Source organism: Candoia aspera, chromosome 1 (genome assembly GCF_035149785.1).
Source record: "Candoia aspera isolate rCanAsp1 chromosome 1, rCanAsp1.hap2, whole genome shotgun sequence".
NCBI classification, from domain to species: Eukaryota; Metazoa; Chordata; class Lepidosauria; order Squamata; family Boidae; genus Candoia; species Candoia aspera.
Genome location: NC_086153.1, coordinates 22,547,176 through 22,556,426, shown reverse-complemented (window position 1 = coordinate 22,556,426; position 9,251 = coordinate 22,547,176).

The window sequence follows — 9,251 nt, the reverse complement described above, 5'->3', positions numbered from 1 at the left end:
AAAGCCAATTTGGCAAAACATCTGCAAACAAACCACCAAGCTCAGACAGCACCAAGACCTCCATTCTCAAGTCTATTGAGAATAAGGCAGAAAAACAAAAACCTCTTTTGCAGCTGAAGAAAGAAAAAAAAATCCTGAGAAATTGCAAGGCAGATTTCAGCACAGCATTGTCCGAGACCAAGGAGGGAGCCTGCAAAAAGCCAGCCAGCTCCCAACCTGCCACAATTCACAAAGATCCAGAGAGAACAATGCACACTTTGACTCATCCCAACGTCTGTTCTCCCAGATGGACACATGACACAGCAAAGGGCAAGAAAACTGGCCAGCCTTCCCAGCCTTAATAGCCAGCTAGATTCCACAGAGAAGAGGAGCAAATTGTGCCAATATCTGCTTTCCGATAACTCCTCTATTGTGCCCAACTGAAAAAGAGTTGCATAAGGGCCGCCACTTGCATTCAAGGCTAGCAAGAGGACAGATGGTTCTCATGGGGAACTGCAGGGGGGGTCACCCAAGCAGGCTCTGTGTCCTCAATTTTTCCTGGAGGAGCAAGAAAGAAAGAGGAGGCCCCGATAAAGCACCCACCATTTTCATGATGCTGCCTCCAAGCAAGGCAGGCAGGCAAATTCCAGCAGAACAGAAACAATGGAAAGAGTTTTTTTTCCCAGATCTTTTTCTTTAAAAACCCCAAGCCCAATAATGATAATTGCACACATCTGCTAGCAACTAACCCAACACTAGTGATAGTTTGCATGAGTTGAGGAAAGGGAAGAAACTGCCTCGTTCTGGGAGACATGACACAATCTTTCACTGCTTTCAATTAAACAAAATCCCAGCCGTGGTAAAGGCCTTCCATGAACTTCTGAGTATCAAAACCAATACACAGAATGCAGTGGGCATCTTTAAATGAAGATGAAGTACACTTTGTTTGTTCTGATCTTTACTGGGCTTGTTTTGATCATTAGGTTTGTCACAGAAAGATTAATTGCAAGCTTGGTTTTTAGATGACATCCATGCATGTTCAAATCAGTGGCACCCTAACAAAACCACAACCACACACACCTTCTCCACAAAGGAGGTGATGCCTCCTCTGCAGTGGCTGTTTAAATAAAAGGCCATTTTAAAAACCATTTATGGATACTATCATTCCTAACATCTATTTTTGTTTTTCATCTATTTCCCTGCTTTCTCCTTCAAGATTACATGTCTGTAACACTCTCCTGAGAGTAAATCACACCAAACTTTGAAGACTTAGTTCTGAGTTGATACACATCAGATTGCACTGTCAAAGTTGCACTTTAGAAAACATAAATCTTTACACATGTGGTATCAATACAGGAGAATATCTCTAGCTCAGGGTTGAACTGTGGAGTCCTTGGTGCTCTCTGAGCTTGGTTGTTTGCTTGCAGACAGGCAACAAAACTTCTGCAAACAAATAACCAAGCTCAGGGAGCACCAAGGACTCCATAAATCTTTACCCCAACAAAATGACAGAGAATTGGGAGGGAGGGAGTTTGACCTTACTAGTGTTCAACTCCCCTTGAAATAAAGGTTACATGAACTCTTAAAGAAAAATAGAACAGCTATTTTTAAAAGGGTCCAGTGGGCTGCTTATCAACAAGGACTTCATAAAAGCTATCCAGTGCATTCCAACAGAAGTCTCAGAGCAAGAGTCCTGTGACCAGGTAGGGAGTTAAGAACTGGTTTCCCACGACAAACATTTTCTACTTGCCCCCAACAAGGCTGCTACTTAAAGGGGAAAGAGCGTGCTTTAATCTCGTCAACGAACTAATTCCTGTTGTAAGGGGGAAAGGATCTGGCCAAGGCCTTGGCTACGCAGAGCTCGGTGGCGTGGGAAACAAGCAGTGGCAAACAGGACGAGGATCAGGCTGCCAAGGGGAACAGCCACCACTTAGCAAGAGAGAGCACACTGGCTTTGTCCGCAGAAGGAGCCTGACATCTCCAGTGAAAGGCTCTCAAGTAGCAGGGTCAAGGTGGCTGTTTTGCATACAGAAGGACCCAAATTCAATCACTGAATTCCATCTAAAAGGATCAGTTAAGATTTCTCTGCCTGACATTCTAGAGCGCTGTGAACGATCAGCAGAGACAATGCTGGCTGACATGAACCAGGGAACTGACCTGACCTAAAGCAGCTTTGCAGACAAGTTTCTCACAACACAAAGCATCACTCCCACACCTTCCATAACTCAACCCCCATTTGAGAACAGACGCAGGAGACAACAGTCTCTTCTAAGAATTTTCATTTGGTGAACCTTTTCCTGTGATTCTATAACTCATTTGCACAAAGAGCCTAAGTGGCATTTAGGGAGATCTGGGTTGACTGCAGATACTTTTTTTTAAAGCAGTGCAGAATTGATGGAAATTAACAGGATGTTTTAAGAGGGCTATGCAGCACTTAGATTTCAAGGTTAAAAGGTGCTTCAAAGTGTGTAGGATAACTCCTTAAAACAGCTGCATATTATCCTGGTCTCCCAGGTGCTCCAGGCCGGGGTGGGTAGGAGAAAGAGAATGGTTTAAGGAGGTGTGGGTGGTGTACACACACACACACTCTCTCTTAGGTAGTACTGAGGTTCCTTGCAAACGAGGAGGGGAAGAAGAAAACTGGTTGTTGCCTAATTTAGGTATCACCCTTGATTATACAAAAGAAAAAAACTTTATCTACTTCTTGCCAGGCATCATTGTATAGCCCTTTGTTATGCCCCCAACTAACTGAGGGTTTTATTTTTCCTAATTTAAAAAGCCTAAAAGGTTGAAGTATTCCTGTTGTGGAGGTGCTAAAAGCCTCTGGTCAATTTGGTTGCTCTTGGCCACAAATGCTCTTACGCACGCACGGAAGGGAATCCAAAGAAGATGTTTCTTGATTCTTTCAGATCCGGCAAAGGATCCAGGCCAGACCTGCTGGATACTGGGCAAGGTCATGGTTTTACTCCCTGCCCTGCAGATGGCCTTGATCGTGGAAATCTCTATCAGTGGCACAACATAGAAAGAAAAGTCCTAGTTGTATGTGTGAAGCCTGAACCACTGCACACCAAAATTGGGATGCCCTACAGGAAAGTTATACGCACGGATGTTTCAGAAAAATACCTGCCTGACAACAGAAATCTTGGTTGGCATCCATCTCACTGCCCGTTCTTTTCTGATCCCTTGAGCCATCAACTGACTAAACAGAAACCAAAGGCACAGAAAGGAGACTGTGGAAACCCATGAAGCTGGAAATTTGCCTTCTGCCTAGAGAAGAAAACAAAAATGCAGGGAAATGCTGGTGCAAGCTAAGTTTCTCTGGAGATAAGGTGCCAGACAGAGGAGGCTGAAACTGGCCCATGGGTGTGAAAAGCATCAATAATTCCTGCCTTAAAAAATGCTCCCAGGCCTCCCCCTTCACTGACACTGTATTCTGCAATGCCTACCTCGACCAGTCACATGCCGAGCCAGATCTTAATGTGGCTTGCTTGGCTTGGCACATGAATTCGGCCATTGTGAATTGTAAACCATGGCTTACGTGACAATGTTATGTGAATCAAACTCAGAATAAACCATCCAGCCACACTCAGCCACATGCAAATTACATATTTTACATCATGACACAAATTTATGCAAAAGTGTCATTGATGTTATCTCCCCATGGACGTCCATGTAAATGTTCACCTTGACTGCTGAACCCAGTATTTCTCCACTCCCCAGGATCTTGACTGGAGAGATTCAAACCAGCTTTTAGTTCTGGATCTGTTTTTTTCAGCCAAGATCAGACATACTTGGACCTCCTCTACAATTTTAAAAATTAAAAAAACCAAAACCAAAATTCAATTCAACCTTGGAAAACTACCCTTTAATCTGAAAGTCCTCTTAGACGAGCTGAGATGTCAAGCTACAGTTGTTTCAGGATGAAACAAAATGCTCTTTGCATATACTCAGAGGCACTCTTGTTTATCTTTTGCTGAGCTGATTCCTGACTCATTCCTGCTTTGTCTATATCTCAAATCTCTGTTCTTATGTACCTTCTGCTGTGTGCCAGCTGAGGTGGCAAGAAAAATACAATGACACCAAAGTATACTTGCAGGCTTTTTCTTTTTGGCAAAGACAAGCATGATTGGGGGCCAAATCCTAGAGCTGAGTGGTAACCAGGCATCACAGAAACCTGGCAATGCCCAATAGAGGCCAAGGCAACAAGCATGGGGTGGAGCTTGCAAGCAGATTTTTACAATCTCTGCTTATAACATGCCAATATTCTGAACTGCCTTGTGGTCGAAAAGATGACAAAGTCTAGTCTCATGAACAAGAAAGAAAATAATGAGTGTGACGTTTCTGCAAACTTAAAATAACTAGCAAATTCAAATGTGAGACCATTTGCCTCAGGTTCAAACGCAGCCTCCAAGAAACACTCCATTCCAAGTGTATATATGTATGTGTCAATAAATCATCTCACATTCTATCGTGTTGCAAGCCTAATGTTCAGCATTCTTTGCCTCTTGGTCTTTTAATATTCCAGCACACTTATCTGGTTTCATCATATTTCAGAACAAAAACAAGCATAATTATTAGAGGACGGGCGGTTTCAATCCCACCATTTGCATTTAAGGAACAACTTGCCCCAGTGGGTAAAAATCTGAAAGATTGAGGGATAAACTTCAGAAGCTGTCCATGAATAACTGGGGCAGGAGGGAGGGGGGGAAACGGTCTGCAGCGCTTATGAGCCAGCCAAATCCAGCATATCAGGTGATGTTGGGGATCTGCCAGTTTTCAAATCTCTATGCTTTCCAGCCCCCAAGTGGCAAAAAAAAATTAGATCCTTTGAGATCCTGGGAAATGGCTCCTGGTTTGCATTACTTCCCAATTTGTTCAGGTCCAACTTTAAAAAAATACCTGGCATGCACTGCTATAAGCAAAAAGGAGGGGAAAAAAGGAGTAAAGACCTCAATTCTATCAACCTGGATGCTGCTTCAGTAGAAAAACTGGTAAAGATGGAACATCTGGAAAAATAAAGTGATGATGGGATAGGAACAGCTACAGCAGAACAAAAAGCAAATGGACAGTGATTCTGTCTTTTTTTTTTCATTTTGGCTGGGGCTGAGCATGACCATGCACATTTTATCACAGCTCCCTTTCCCCAGCATCCAATTTTAGACTTCAAGCTTCTCAAGGCAGAAGCATGTCCTTTTGCACTCCAATAGCACCACATTCACCAGTGACAGTAGATCAATTCCAGATGGACCACAAAGCTAAATAAGAATTACATTAACCGAGGACAGTGACTGGGGCACGGCAGCCATCATCAGAACTCTCCTTTTGAAGTTCATTCATTTGCAATCCTCAGGAACACAACGCCTCAGTTTTAAAAAGCACGCATTGGAAACGGATATCCCTCCCCCACCGAGGTGTGATTCTGGAAGCTGGAGTCTTTGCTTGGTTGCTCTTCCTCAATACCACACTTTGGGTCTTGCACAACAGGGACACACCCATTGTGTAAAGCAACAAGAATTGGGAAGGCAATAAACCCCAACACAGAGCTGGGCTTTCACCACTAGGCAGTATTTCCCATCCCCTGACCTAGAAGTATTTTGTTGTATGCCACTCGGAGTCCCATTGGTTGAGATGCATGGCCAGATAAAGGTTTGAAGTAAAGAAATAAAAAGTGTGCCATGCTTATTGAGGCTAAGACACCTAATGCCCTACAACTTACCAAGAAACAGCCTCCTCGCCACAAATTGAAGAGAAATCCCAACAGGAAGGAAGACCCAAAGCCGCTGCCACCAAGCCTGAATTTCCACCCTGTGGAAATCCACCCTGTCTTACAGCTAAGTGGCATCACCGAGCCCACCTTGGCTGATCTCCACAAAACTAAGCAGGGTGTGACCCAGTAAATCTCAGATGGAAGAGTTTTAAAAAATGGGGATGAAAGCTGTGGCAAAGCATTTCTGTATGTGGTGCCAGATGAACGTGGTGCCAAGCTCAGTTCTTTCTCACCTTTACCCAGAGATGCTGAGCATTTATTTTGTGTGCAAAGCACGTGGTCTACTAGGGGCCAGGCCCTCCTGCCCTAAGTTTTTCCCAAGCTCAGAGCACCAAACCCTCCCAAACCGGTGCACCACATAACCTGCCCGCCTCTCATTCTCACGCTATTTCTTCCAGTCATTTTTCCCTACCGGCGCCCAGCGATCGAGCCAGCTCCCCCCACCCCCGCCGCATCCTCTCCATCGTACTAAGTCCTTCCGTAGCTTTCGCCAGCGCTGCCAAGAGATGTCCATGTCGGACCGCATTCCTACCGTTGCCAAGTTACATTTGCACCCGCCAGGATGAGGGCGACGCTTTTCTCCATCCTCCAAAGCAGGGGAGAGAAAGCCCGCATCGCCGCAAGCCCTCCTTCCTGGGCGAAGAACAGTAACTGCTTTCCGGTCGCCACCTTCCCGGCCGCTTCGAGACTCTTCGAGCCTGAAGCAGGGAGTCCGGAGAGCTGCGTCACTCTCGCTTCCCTCCCCGCCGGCCGTTTTCACCCTGTACTTTAAGCCCCGGGAGCAGCTTGTCTTTAACCCCGCCCCCCCCCCCCCCGATATCTAACGGACGGGGAATCTACTTTTCCAAACTATGCATCCGCTCGCCTGTCTTGGCACCTGGATATCTCAACCAGCGAGCCGGGGGTGGGCAGTTTCCCTAAGCGATGGGACGGAAAATTCTACCGGTTCTGCAGTCGGAGGTGTGCGATGCCACCTCCCCAACCGGAGCAAGCTCCCCACCCACGTCCCCGGCGTTCGGATCACTCCCAGCTCCCCACCTTAACTCTGCCGCAGTTCGCTCCGGACAGACTGTGGCGCGGTGGCCGCTGAGATCTTATATAGGCCACCAGCCCCTCCCCTTGGCCCTGAGCTCACACGGGCAGACACCATCCCACCCCCACCCCCGCGTCCCCTCCCCACGACCAGACTGGGAAACCCGCCGCAAAAGCGCGTCTCGCGAACCCGCCGCCAAGGGACGCCCGCGCTCCACCAATGCGGGAAAAGAAGCGCCGCGTTTTCCGTCGCTGCAGGCAGCCCGAGTCCCGCGAGAGGCGGAGCGGAAGGGAAGCAGTCTCCGGGGCTCCGCTGCAGAAAAGCCGCAAGGGCTTTTGGCGCACCGTATCTTCTTGCGCAGGACTTAGCCCCGGGCCGGCGGCTCAGTCCCTGGCAATTGGGCCGGCTGGTAACGCGGGTGAAGCCGCCTGCTGTAGGTCTTCCTTGCTTTTGACGAATGCACGTGGCAGGTGATCCGCTAGGATTCCTGGTATCAGAGCGTTGAAGCAGAACTGATCGATTGTGCAGTTGTAGTTAATGGTGTCATCGTGGTTATTAAATCAACCATGGATAAACACGTGTGAACACTAGTACTTTCTCCTGCAGTCGTGCAGCTCAATCCTTTCCCCAACCAGAGTCTGGTAAGAGAAAGGGATGACTGTAGGTGGTTTTGCAGAGGGAAAGCAATGGATAGGGGGACAAAGCATCTATCCTGCTTACCAATTCTGCCTTGAAAATGCGCAGGCACTTCTTCACAAAATCCAGCAGATGCAAGCTTCAGAAGGTTTTGCTTGCTAGCAAGTCATTTCACATTTGGCTCTTGCAAAATGGAAGCATTGGATAGCACCAAAGTGTGCTGATCTGGTGCAAAAGCTGCATGGAATCCAGTCCATATGGATCTGTTATGAGCCCAGAAAGGAAAGAGTGGGCACATGGGGTTGACTCAATCCAAAGAAATAACTTGAAGAATAAACAGAACCTGCCATAGTAGTTGTTGATTCAGCACTAAAAACAGCTGAGAAGGAAATGACATCAGTCCATCATGATTGCTGGTATGAAACCAAGGTAGGCATGCAACATTTTAAAAGGAGGGGGAAAGAAAAACCTCTGCTCAGTTATGGTGTCTTGCCAAATCATCTCATGCAGAGATTGGTGTGTGTGTGTGTGTGCACGCGCACGTGCACATGCCTTCAAGTCGGTGTTGACTCGTGATGACTGCCTAGACAATTCCCTGCAATTTTCTTGACCAAGATTTCAGAAGTAGTTTGCCACTGTCTTCTTTCTAGGGCTGAGAGAAAATGACTGGCCCAAGGTCACCCAGCTGGCTTTGTGCCTAAGGCAGGACTAGAACTCCTGGTCTCCCATTTTCTAGCCTGGTGCTTAACCACTACACCAGACTATCTCTCATGCAGAGCTTAGGACTTAACAAATCAGGTAGAGGACAGTTCTTCATTTGAAAAGGAATCCGTCACTTTTTTAAATAGCCCTAAGAAACTAACCACAAACACATCTCTGATTACTCTCTGAAGTCAGTGGCAATCACAACTTGACATGGGAAATTAGTTAATCCAGTTAGACAGTCTTGTACATTGACTGTTCATACGAAAGGTTTCGAACCATAAAAATGGACGCTCCTACATTAGAACATAAGACTCCTCCTTGATCTGACCAAGAGCATGTCTAATCCAGCATTCTTTGTCACAGTATGGCCAATTGGATGCATTCGGAAGCTCACAAACATGGACAGATAAGCAATAGGCCTCCCCCTCTTTTGCTCCCTAGCAGCTAGTACTCAAGGGATGTGTAATGGTCTGTGAGAATATGACCACCAGATCTACTACTGTGGACAAGAGGACCACAGAAGAAATGGAGTAGCCTTCATAATTAATAGTACAGTGGCTAAAGCAGTGCTTGGATACAATCCAAAAAATGATAGAATGATCTCAATTCGAATTCAGGGCAAGCCATCTAACATCAGAGTGATCCAAATATATGCCCCAACCACAGATGCTGAAGAAGCTGAAGTAGAGCAGTTCTATGAGGATCTGCAGCACCTACTGGACGACATGCCTAAAAGAGATGTTATTTTCATCACGGGAGACTGGAATGCTAAGGTGGGCAGTCAAATGACACCTGGAATTACAGGTAAGCATGGCCTGGGAGAACAAAACGAAGCAGGACATAGGCTGATAGAATTTTGCCAAGACAACTCACTCTGCATAACAAACACTCTCTTCTAGCAACCTAAGAGACGGCTTTATACATGGACTTCCTCAGATGGACAACACCGAAACCAGATTGACTACATCCTTTGCAGCCAAAGGTGGCGGACATCTATACAGTCGGTAAAAACAAGACCTGGAGCTGACTGTAGTTCAGATCACGAACTTCTTATTGCACAATTTAGGATCAGACTAAAGAGATTGGGGAAGACCCACAGATCAGCTAGATATGAGCTCACTAATTTTCCTA